We start from the raw sequence: 12,982 nt of genomic DNA on the forward strand, positions 1-12,982 counted from the left end.
GACTTCCAGATACAGACGGCAGAATTATAATGGCAAACCAACCGGACATTGTGATGGCGGACAAAAGGCAAAGGAACGCCGTTGTGGTTGCCATAGCAATACCAAGTGACTGCAACATCAGGAAAAAAGAACATGAGAAACTACAGAAATACCAGGGGCTCAGAGAAGAGCTGGAGAAAACCTGGAAGATCAAGACATCAGTGGTGCCCGTGGTGATTGGGGCCCTCGGGGGAGTGATCACATTATTAAAGAACATTGAAGAACAAATGTTCACATATATATAAATAATGAAAAAAAAAACAACATAGTTGGAAAAAGAGTTTTGGAAGAAGTTTTGACAAACTTTAAAGTACAAAAAGCCTTTAGTTAGACACATCATAAATGTATCATTCACTATGATTTGAAAACAAAGTCTTGACAATGACAAAAAATAAATAAAAATTAAAATAATAATAATAATTAATTAATTAAAAAACAAAATAATAACTTTACTCTCTTTTCTTAATCACATTACTGCAAATTTTCCTCTATAGACCATAATACTCATTATCAAATAGCAATCCTTTAAAATACTGAATAAAAATAATACTAATATACTATACAAATATATATAATAATTCTAATATATTATCTATAAATGTTGTATTCATCATATTAACATTTATTTGCGAAATATATAACTTATGCATATATCTCACCCAGTTTGAGTTCAGTTTGAATAGTTTTTAATCTGAGTAAATCTGTGTAATCTAACTGAAAGCTAATTTTATAATTTGTTTTGGTCTTCTAAGGCAGCGGTCCCCAACCACCGGGCCGCGGACCGGTACCGGTCCGTGGGTCATTTGGTTCCGGGCCGCACAGGAAAAAAAAATTATATATATATATATATATATATATATATATATATATATATATATATATATATATATATATATATATATATATATATATATATATATATATATTTAATTTATCGCCAATCAGAGTCTGAGTGATGTTTTATTTTGAAAAATATAAAAAATTGCGGTATTCTCTCCCAGTTACATCAGTCGGTGCATCTGTGCCTCTTGACACAGGTTAATTCAGTTCCAGACTCATCCTATCTATAACATCCTGTCTTTGTGAAGCGGGATTTTCTGCGGTTACAGCGACCAAAACAAAGCTACGGAGCATACTGGACATCAGGAGCACACTTCGTCTGTCATTTTCTCTGACGTATAGCGGTCCGTGGTGCAAAAAAGGTTGGGGACCGCTGTTCTAAAGGGTTGTGACATGTTAGAGATTATTTTAACATTATCTCTGACTCGTCTTTCATGTGATGAAAATTAGATCTAAGGCGCCACCTATTCATTCTGACAGCAGCTGTCCGAACTGTGGTCCGATCCAAGATGACCGCCCACTAGGTACATCGGCCAGCATCCAATGAGGCATCTAGGTTTAAGTGTTTTAGAGGTATGTGCATAATGAGAAGTCTTGCAAATAGAACAGACCTTGGCGCCGAGTTATGATGTTATCGGCCTACAAATCCAGCCTTCGGAGGATGCAGCCGCTAAATTAGATATCAGCAGATGAATCACATTACTCTTATCATGTCATTGCTTCATTTCATGTGTCGGTTTTAAAAATAAAAGTGCTATTAAACATGCTGTTCCATGGGTTGTTGCAGCTAGTTTTGTCGTGTATCAGCAGATAAACCATCTGAGAGTATGATAACAGATTTATCTCAGAGAATAATGGAGAATCAAAAGAAATGAAGATCTTTGAATTACTACTCAAAACAAGGTTTAATAAAGTATGTTTCCACTCTAACTGATGGCAATTTCATCACTAGCACTTACTTTGTGTCTTTTTACATGTTAGTTTGTCTGTGTTGTGCTGTCTACAGTAATGAATTAGAAAATATTTGTCATTTTATGTATACAAAGTTTGTTTAGTTTTGTACAGATCTCATGACATTTCCATTGTCTTAAAGTACTGCAGTGATCAAATCTAAATATTGTGGGTGGAAAAACATGGTGGAAAAAACACATTGATATGGTCAGTTTGATGCAGAGTCTTTGACATGATTTAGAGTATTCTCAACAGTTCAGCAGTCTGGTGGCGGTGGGGAAGAAGCTGCTGCAGAACCTGCTGGTCCTGCATTGAATGCTGTGAAGCCTCTTCCCAGAGGGCAGCAGGGAGAACAGTCCGTGGTGGGGGGCTGAGGGGTCATTGATGATGATACGGGCTCGGGACACGCAGCGCTGGGATGAAATGTCTTTTATGGTGGGAAAAAGGAGCCCCCATGTTCCTCTCTGCTGTTCTCACATGCATCAGCATTACAGAACCAGGGGGGGATTTACCATTAGGCAATACTAGGCAGTTGCCTAGGGCCCCATAGAATTCTGTTTTCATGTATGGTTAATACAACTATTCCTTATTTGTGCACATTAATTATGTTTCTGATAAAAATCCTTTCACTAAAATGCCATCAGAAAGCTTGTACTAAGTGTGTCTCAGGGTGTCTAGGAGCCAAAATTTTCCTAAATCCGCCCCTGTTGAGAACCGTTGATGAGAAATCATACACCACAGACAAACACCAACCTGTGTATGAAATTTCTATCCTAAAATTAGTTGACGCTATTAATCTATCTATGTCATGAAACGGCCGCCCAATCACAGACACTCTGGTGGGAGGAACACAGGTAAGTGACCACAATCATCTGACAAAAGATGACCAGTGAGTCTCTTACCTGATTTACCACTTTAGTCCATCACCCCTGAAGGGGCGCAAACCAGCAGATGGGCTAATAGCTGACGCAGTGCGCGTCACCCAAAGGGTTCCCGGTGCTGCATCTCCAGAGCATTGGCAGGAAGCTGATCCTGGCATCTTAGAGTTCCACGCTTCTGAGTCCAGAAACGTGACCAGGCGGTCACCCAGAGGACTCAGCAGGGGAGGAGCAGGAGACGAGACAGACATAAAACCCTCTTTCCACTGGCCGCCAGGATCCGGGAAATGTACCTTGGAATAAACAGAACTACACAAACTAACAGAAGACAAATAATGATCTGGCCCTGAATGGTCAGGCTGAACAGAATATAAACCGAAGGAAACTAGTGAGAGGAATAAATAATCATTTCAGGGAGGGAAAACAGCAGAAGAAAGAAATAACCAATTTTTTTCAATTTTGTAATATATTGTTTATTGTCTAAATAAGCAGATAAAGATTTTTTGATAACTTTAACCCAAATATTCATCCACTAGAAATATCAAATAAAGTTGTTTGATCAGCAATCTCTCAGTCTCACACAGGAGAAAAAGACTGAATGCTGTTGGAAGAATGAACTATAGAGGATCTCAAGAATTCACAGAAAGTCAGTCCAAGACATCAACTAAAACAAATGCCTTAGAAAGTCTACTCTTTAGAAGAATTATTTTTGGTATAAATCATTCTAATAGCTTAAAAGTAATGACACAGGCATGTAACAACAAACATTATTTTGACAATATTGCACTCATTGCTGTTTTCTGTTTTTTTTTTTACAATATGGGGGCTGTCATAGTGTGGGTGCTGCTCAATAGTGAGCAATAAATGAAGCATCAAGTAATGAACCTTTAGGCCAGAGGTCACAGATTAGTGGACCGTGGTCGGACCCGCCTGCTGGCTAATCTGGACCCAGCTTGATTTAAAACATTTATAAATGACTTTGGGTTATCTGATGGCAGTGTCTAACTTCACTTGCTGCGAATCTTCCGTTAATACGGTAAAGCCTTCCGGAGGCTGCACGTGATCCAAATGAGCCAATGAGCTGTCAGTCTGGGTTGCTGCTGCTGCTACTTTTAGACACAACATGCAAACCTTTGGCAAGCCGGGCGATGGGAAAGAAGGAGAAGATGATGAGAAAAAGAGAGCAGATAAAGTGTGGACTGCTGGAAGAACTGCGGTGAACTGGTGAAAGAAAAGTGAAATGGCGTGCTCAAAGATGACCCTGCACATTTAGAGGATGTTTGGCTCAACCTGCTGCTGTGAAGCAGGATTCTCCACCATGAACAGAATCAACAATAAATCTGGATCCAGGCTCAAAATCAGCTCCTTGATATGTGCTTTAGAATGGCTTAGTCTCCATTCAAACCCAGGTTTAAAGCCTTGCAGGGCAGCATGAAGCCCACTGCCAACATTAAGACAGAAAAAAGAAAGAAAAATAACAAACGCTCAGTTCAGGTGTTTTATAAAACATGTGAGTTAGGAAATTGTCTATATATCAAACTGATTGGTTGTTGTTCTCTACCTCAAAAAGCACTTTAGATTCCAAAAGTTTATTTTTTATATATATATATATTTTCTTATTTATCCAGTGTATAACATGGATGCATAAACACCTCATTTTATTTCAGTTTTAAATTCTGTTTAAAGTAACAGATCATTAAAAATGTCTCCCAACCTTTACGTGTTGATGATTTTCTTTATTCGGGCCCTCTATTTTTTCAGATTTTTTTCATTGTTATTATAAGCAGGCCAGGTGTGTAATCTCTGCAACAGGAACCACAGCACTGAGCGTGTGTGCACTGCACAAAGTATAACTGTCATTAATGCAGGAAGGACTCATGTTGGGTTTGTAAAAACTGCTAAATGGGACAATGGTAGCTTCGTATGTAGTGCTTATCCTTGGGTGAGCTAAATCTAACTGCTTTACAGAAATCATACTGTTTATCATTCTCTAAGCTGAAATGTTGAATGACATGAAAACAAAATACAATTATTCTCTAGGTTTCTTTCACATAGTGAGCTTTGCAATATAAATGAGTCTGTTGGTGAATGGACAATATAAATAGTCTCTGCCTTGCCTTGTTGGAAAAGCATGGCTATGACCTGTTCTCAGCTCAGGAACTAGGACCCGTATGATATCTGGTTGTTCAATAGGTTTGCCTAAATAAAAGATTTAGATATGACTTATGAAGATATTCCTTCAAAAAGGTCTGATGTTGCAGGGGAAGGTAATAAAAAGTGTTTGGAGCATGCTCTTGTTCTGATGCCAGTTTGTTTCAGCCCCTATCCAGTCTCATGTAGAAGGGCTGGTCACATCGCAGGTTATTTGCATTACAAGGACAGTTAGCAAGGTAGAGTGAATACACAAACTTGAAGAGGGGAGGGGGGCTTGCAGGAAAACTGAAATTATCCGGGACATCTAGTGTTTTCCTCTCCACTGTCCCTAAAAACATGCTTAGTGTGAGGTATCGCCTTAGAGTCACAGAGTTGATTCAGTCAGCTGGTCTTCCTTAGAAAACTTTGAATCAATCTAACTGGATGATCTGGTGAACTGTAAAGTTGCTTCAGATGACATGTGTTGTTAATTGGCACTATAGAAATAAACTGAATAGATAAGGAAATGAACGGGACAGTTAACAGGCTTTATATTTCATCAGAACCTTTATTTCCTGAACCCGAACATCCATTGAATGAAATACAATTTTGACAATTTACGAAGCTTTTCATTGGTGCGTTGCAGCTGTCTATCAAAGTGAACGTCCAATCACACGCGGCGTTTCCCGCTAGGAGTGGGTTTTGTCACTATGTACAGTAAAACTTGATCAATTTCAAACCTTAAGCTTTAACGGGGTTGTAGTTGTTGCTTTATGGCGTGAATCGACAGGTACGTAGCGCTTTGGTGCGTTTCAAATGTAACTTTTTACGGTAACATTTTCCCAACTCTGTGGCTGCAGAGCCTCACAGAGCAGGAAGCTGGAGATATTGGAGTGATAATCTGCGCTCAGCCGTTTCGATGGAAGCTTCGGATTTTTTAGAATCGGTTGTCATGGTTTGAATAGGTCTGAAGTAAAGTCAGGGATGTGGTTTGGAGGCCAGCCCAGCCTGGTAAGAAGCGCTGTGAGCCGGGGGAGGGGACTGCTCACTTCAACCTTTTCTGCCTGTTTGGGGAAAACGAAAGCAACTTTAGCTGCACGATGTGACTGAACAAGTGCATCTTTTAGTCAGGATCGACTCCAGACGGCCGCACTTTTTCTGCTCTAACTCGTTAAATGTTTCATCGTTGTGGATTACACTGTTCATCTCCGAAAAGCTGCGTTTTCTTGCATCTGTACAAGTAACCCAGAGCAACAACGGTCACATCCGGTTTAGATGTGTAAATAAAGGTAATGCACAGTCAGTCCGTCATCATCATACGGAAGACGATCAGGGCCACTGATTTTTACATTTAATTTCAGGATAATATGAGAAAAAAGTCAGAATTCTGACTTTATTTCTCATATTATGCTGAAATCAAATCTAAAAATCAGTAAACTTTTTTATTTTTTCTTCAGTGGCCCTAACCCTCCTCTGTATCATTATCACCCAATAATCAAATTATAGGTGCTTCTCATTTACAGGATGTTTTCATAGACCTTCCACTCCAGACTTACTTGTAAAAGCAAAGTTGCGGAACTCTGAAGCAGCATTTACAGTAAAGTTTATAAAATAAAATGTAGAAAAGGATCAATAAGATTACCATATGGTTATAGCAATCAAAATCAATAGAAAAGAAAGCCATGTGCTCCAAATGTTTTGTTAATGTAAGTTAATGTGGTTTATAGGCCTGAGACAATTAATCAGATTAACAGATTTTTTTTTAAATAATCATTAACTAATTTTGTAATTGATTCCTTGTTAAATGGAGTGTAAAGACTGTAAAACATGCCTTTAACTGACAGAGCAACCCACTTAGATCAGTAACTGTACCAATATTATAAAAAAATATATAAGTATTTTGCATTTCATATAAAAAAAAAATAACTTTTTTGTCTGTCAATCTGCTTTATCCAAAACTTCTCAAGTGCAGGGGAGGATTTGGGAAATTTGGGGCTCTAGGCAAAGACAGGCAGGGGGCCTCTGAATTGAGAATACTACACATAAAACAGATCCATTATACAGATAAAGAAAGTTAATAGAATAGACATCCATTATTTATTCTAGGTTTTGTCCCTCTCTTCTTGTCCCTTTTCTTGTTGTTTCATTGCTCCTTCCTGTGTTTCCAAAAAGGCCAAAGTAAATAACCCAGTCCTTCTTTTCACTGTAGACAAGCCATGATCTGCTTCTCTGTTCTCCATTTTTCATTTGGATGAAATAATAGCTGCATGAATCATGACAGCAGACAACATAGAGGAGAGCAGGAGGCGGGGTTACCAATCTACTTGCTCTGGAGAGCAGAGTTCGCTGCTTTTAGATGTTGTCGCCAAAGTCTCCAGTAGCAGAAAAAAAGTCTCTAGATTTGGCGCTAGGAGCTTTTTAGAAATCAAAGTGCTAGAGGGGTCTGAAAAGTGGCTAAATATAGCGACTAAAGCGCTAAGTTGGCAACACTGCTCTTTGCATCATTTCTTTTCAAATGGTTTGCTGCTGTCTGTTTGGACCTTTCTGAACATGTGCAGCAAATGGACTGATCCAATATGGTGGACACTGATGGGGGGGGCTGAGAAACACTTGATATTATAAGCGTTATGATGACATTTTAGCCACAAGATTTTTTTTACCAAAAACATAATTAATGTGCAAAAATAAGGAATACCTTTATTAACCATACATGTAAAGAGAGTTTTATGGGCCCCCCAGGAACTTGGGGCCCCAGGCAACTGCCTAGTTTTGCCTAATGGTAAATCCCTCCTGCTCAAGTGGAAACGTTTTAGTTTCACCTGGTTTAATTTATTTTAAAAAATCTTCTTTAAGGAACCTTTGGCTATCTGATTATTAGCTGAAAAAATAATCCAGAGATTAATTGATTTGCAAAATAATTGTTAGTTGCAGTCCTAGTGGTTAAAGTTGAAATATTGTTATTATAGGGGTGTGCATTGGCACTGCCCTCACGATTCGATTCGATTACGATTCACCAGGTAACGATTCGATTCAATTCGATTCTACGATGCATTGCAATGCATCAAAATCCCATTGACTTCGTAAAATCCGAAATGTGCCCAGATATCCGCTTTCCAAGCTTTTGGTGCGTTTTTAATTAGGCATACCCGTCTATCGCGGTCATCTCCCTCCGCCTCAGCCATTTTGATTGTTGTTGGTATGCCCCTGGAAGTAATTGAAACTTCACAACTTGTCCATTTGAGGCCAGAAAATAAACATTGACATAATCGATTATGGCACGTTGCCGCATCGATGCTGAATCGTGCATGCCCCGCATTGCAATGCATCGCTGAATCGATTATTGTTGACACCCCTAATTTATTATGGAGATGAGTGATCAAATGCACAGTGTTGGTGAGTAATTTTAAACATTTACCATATAAAAAGGACAATCTTACTGTATGTAAAAGTGCATCAGAAATTACCGATCTGAAGAATTCTGAGGTCTGAGGTTCAGCTAGAGCAAAACAACTTTAGGGTGGGGGAGAGTGTCCATGATCATCTCCTCCTCAGGTGCTTCAGCCGGATGAATGCCACTGATGTATGTGGACACATACATCAGCGCATAGCTTGCAAGTAAAACATTAATAAGCAAGCTAATTATTTATTTTACAAACTAAATAGTTTTTTAAATAAATAATTAGTTTGGAACTTTGATATTTATGAATGAATGAGTTACATATTGAAAATATGACTTGGAAAAAAATAACGCCCTTAATTTTCTCTTAAATCACGCTAAATAACAATAAATACTGCTCCTAATTTTTGACTGCTTAACTTTACAAACAGCAGAGTTTAAGTAAAAGTCTGTTCATATTCGGAATTCAAACTTCTATAAGTATTTTAAATATGACATAATAACATCCTGTTCAATAAATGATCAGTGTTTTTAATTCAGAGTAATTTTCATGTGAATGTGCTTTAGTGGAGGCATCCATGTTTGTCAAAGAACACTACTGCCACCTACTGGTTTGTGACGTCACGGTGCGGTATCGGCTGTTGATCAAGTCCCAGTGCTGTATCTGGTGTTTGTCACAACGCGCTATTATCCAAGTCATCTTGAAAACATTCTTCTTCCAAATGTTGGCTACATATTACGGGTTTTTTCTCTGGCCAGAAGTTTGATGGCAAATCCTCCCTCTTCAAGTTGGCGATCCAACGACCAACCCGTCCGTGGAGGATCAGGAATCAGAAAGGTGGAATAACTCTTTTTTTCCACTTTTACCCGATGTATTCCAGCATCCAGCTGCCATGCACGTGGGCATTGTCAGTTTCACTATAGCTCTGGTGAATTTCAATGGTGAAGTCCTCTGGAAATCTTCAATAATTGTTGTTGATTGCAGATGTGTCTAGTAGTTCCCATTGATTTAGCTTGTAAAGAGAATGGCGCTAGGCTTACCGCACCGTGACGTCACTGCTGGAAGATGGCAGGAGGGAGGGGTTACTATATTTGGGCAAAAATGGCCGCTCCCAGACTCAGTTACCATGAGGAAAATTATCTTTTTTATTTTCTGTGAGGTTAGGAATCTGAGTCGGAAGCATTTTTTTGCAAGATAATCAATTTTATTTATTGTCCTTCAGATGGAGAGTGAGATAGAGCTCTCTCTGACTTAATCATTCTAAACACAAACCAAAACACCCCAACACTTTCTCTCTCCCATGAAACTAAACCCACCCCCTGCACAAAGATCTCTCTCACACTTGAACATCTGGTTATTCCCAAGAAATAAACTTCAGAAAAAACTTCAGGCCGGGGCTATGACGCTGTCCTGGGCAGTCCTCAACGACTTGTGATAGTAACATGCAGGTACCACAGGGTGGCAATGTTTGCTAACGCATCCAAGCCATTAGCATGGGAAGTCCCATTCTTACACAGAGATCGTAGTGGCCTTAAAATGACAGAATTTCATCGGCCTTCGTTGTTCTGAATTTCCCTTGAAATATATGATACTGGTAGCCTACTTCCACTTAGTCTGCCTCAAATAAAATTTTGCTGTGATGGCAGAAGAGTTTCCATTATTTTTTTTTAACTTTGTTTAGCAAGCCAGTTTGGCCAAGATTCCAGTCTATTGCTGTGCAGAAAAATTGCAGCTGTTGGAAGATGTCTGAATAATGTTCTGTATACCGTTATGGTAACTGTACTTTTTCAATAAAAATAAGCTAGTATTTTATAGGTTCAAAGAGACACAAAATCTGGTTTTTATTCGTTCCACTGGTCTAATAGAAATAGAGGCCTGCCTCTATTTCTGGCCTCCTTCCAATAATGGCCTGGACCAAGATGTTCCTGAGTGAAATAAAGTTCTATATTAGAGGATTTACGATAAATAATGACCCATTGATTATTCCTTGTTTACCGGACTTTTCCTTTAAATTACTTTACGTTTGGTCCAAAAATAAAAAGCTGGAGTTCTGCAGGTAACATATACCTTTGCAGGGAGAAGACACAAACTCCTTAGAGACAGCTACTGGCTGGATCAAACCTGCTGTCCTTTCTCCCCCAAGTAGCTTTAGTTAAAAGAATGATAATAATAAAATGTAACATGAGGTAAAATGTTTATGTTTGACTTATATGTTTGGATTTATTCTGGGTGTCATGGCACAAATGAAATCCAGAGTCCATAAATGAATGATCTAATTCACTGAGTTGACCGGACTTCTCCCTTGAGTTTGCAAAAAGTAAGGATCTAAAAAGGCTACAGAGTGGAAATTTAGAGGGGTGCCGTTTATAAAGTTTAGTCAAAAATTAGAAGCGATATTTATGATTATTTAGTGCGTTATAAGAAGGTTATTTTCTCACTACATCATTAATTTATAAAAATCACAGTTCCAAACTAAAAAAGCAAGCTCAATATTTATTTTCCAAAGTGAATAGTTAGTTTACATGTATGGTTAATACAACTATTCCTATTCTAGCAACTTTTTCCTGCTACTGGAGACTTTGGCGCCAACATCTAAAAGCAGCGAACTATGCTCTCCAGAGCCAGTAGATTGGTAACCCCGCCTCCTGCTCTCCTCTATCTTGTCTGCTGTCATGATTCATGCAGCTATTATTTCATCCAAATGAAAAATGGAGAACAGATAAGCAGATCATGGCTTGTCTACAGTGAAAAGAAGGACTGGGTTATTTACTTTGGCCTTTTTGGAAACACAGGAAGGAGCAATCAGCTAAGTGAGCTTAGTGCTTGGAAAAAATCTTTCATTCCTTTAGAGACAGCATGAAAACATAGAGAGGAAAACAACAAGAACAGGAACAATAAGAGAAGAAGAGAGAACATTTCTCTATCTGTATAATGGGTCTGTTCTATGTGTTGACTTCTTCATTCAGAGGGGCCCCTGCCTGTCTTTGCCTAGGGCCCCCCATTTCCTAAATCCACCTCTGTCAGGGAGTAGCCCTTTTATTTTGAAATGTCAAAACTTCCGGTTACTCTGCGACCAGCCGTTTAACTTAACGGAACTGTTCTCAGTACAGCAAGTGCTGAAGTGTTGTCATGTGTCAATAAGTTAAAAATGTGAACGGGACCGATGATGATGAGAGGCTCCGGCTGCTTCCTGACGGCGGTACTTCAGGTATGACCTTCCCAAAGACGACGCTTCGGCGCGGGGAGGAAAACCCGCTCAGCTTTGTGAGGAATTGTCTCTATCGCTGCTCTGGACATGATGTCTGCCTGCTGTTTTTTTTCCCTCCTCGCTTCTTCAGCCTCTCTTCCAGAGACGCTCCGCTGAAAAGCAGCATCGGGTCGAGTAGATCAGTGAGGCTGTTGCTGCGCAGCAATCAGTGTGTTTCCAGCCGTAGAAATGCTTTGCTTAAAATGTAAAAAGCAATTAAAGTGCTAGGACTCTCCCTCCCCCCTCGCCCCCCTCTCTCTCCCCCTCTATCTGCATCACAGCTCCAGCCGCATTCAAAGGAACAGTTGCAAAAAGCCCACAGAAGGCTTTCCATCGCAGTTTCTCTCTGGTTCTGACCCAGTTGGTACCGATCCGGTTCCGCCGGACCTCGGTGCTCGCTGCGCTGTTAAACCATGACGCGTCCAGTTAGCAGGAGCAAAGCTAGCAGGCTAACTAGCTACTTTATTCCTGTCAGAGAGCCGCTGCTCTGCTAAACATCGAGCCCAAACGCAGGAGGTTTGTCATCAATGGAGAAATTTAATCCGGTTCCTCTGGATTATTTCAGCTGATATTGATAATTAAGAGGAGGGGGGGGGGGGGGGAGTTTGACAGAAGTAAAATCCTCAGTACTGTAGTTGGGGAAGGGGGGGGGGGTCCACTAAACATCAAGATGGACTCAGGTTCTGCTCCGATTCTATTCTGTTCCGGTTCTGCTCTGGTTCTGCTCATCTCAGCTCAGATCGACGTTTCGCTCAGAGATTAAAACATTGTGAGCTCAGAGGCAGGAATCCAGGCTGCTGGCCATCGGGTCTTCCTAATCTCACACAGAGAGAGCTCAACACAACAAGACAGTAAACAGTGGCTGCTCGGTCCGGCCGTCATCACTTTAAACAAGTGAAGCTTAAAGGAATAGTACACCCAAAACATGATTAGCCTTCATTTTCTACTCACCTCCATGCTGAACAACACTCTGGAGTACTTTTTTGATATCTCAAATGCATCTGGAGATCTGGGAGGCTTCTTGCTGTCTGCTGACATTCAAATAATGGAGGTCCATGGCGCCCGAGACAGAAAGGTCCATAAAAGTCCACAAAAACGTGTCAATATTCCTCCATACTGCTCGTCCAATGTAATCCAAGTGTCCTGAGTGGGTAGCATCCAGAATTTACTCGAAACGAAGTCATTTAGAATGTTTTTAGAGCATAAACAGTAGTGTATAGGATTTCCTAATAGCGCCCCCATGCGCGCTCACGATTCTACGGAAGCCGGCAGACCAAACCGGAAGGAAGTGCGCATTCAGCGTCTGGTCTGCCGATAATGCAAGCGTAGAAGAAGAAATGTGCTGTTTACCTGTGCAAAGAAAGAAACAACGAAAGAAAAATGTCTGAGGACTTCAGTGTTGAGGAAGAGCATGAGTTCTTTGCCGAGCTGAATGCGCTGGTTTGGTCTGCCGGCTTCCGTAGAATCGTGAGCGCGCATGGGGGCGCTATTAGGAA

At 40.1% G+C, this 12,982-nt stretch overlaps 1 protein-coding gene across 5 annotated transcripts in view; it reads left to right on the plus strand.

The window, feature by feature from the left end:
* Positions 1–5,576: 5,576 nt before the first annotated feature.
* The window catches only part of LOC119791204 (HMG box transcription factor BBX), a 38,792-nt gene continuing 31,386 nt past the window's right edge, over positions 5,577–12,982 (plus strand). For 3 of the 5 annotated variants that reach the window (XM_038297168.1, XM_038297171.1, XM_038297170.1), the window contains exon 1: positions 11,294–11,447. The gene's annotated coding sequence lies outside the window, so the exon portion shown is untranslated. Of the gene's footprint in view, positions 5,632–11,293; positions 11,448–12,982 lie in introns of those variants that run through there. The other 2 variants (XM_038297169.1, XM_038297172.1) reach the window with 2 other exon arrangements.

Source organism: Cyprinodon tularosa, unplaced genomic scaffold (genome assembly GCF_016077235.1).
Source record: "Cyprinodon tularosa strain WSP-4 unplaced genomic scaffold, ASM1607723v1 ctg384, whole genome shotgun sequence".
In the NCBI taxonomy this organism is placed as follows: domain Eukaryota; kingdom Metazoa; phylum Chordata; class Actinopteri; order Cyprinodontiformes; family Cyprinodontidae; genus Cyprinodon; species Cyprinodon tularosa.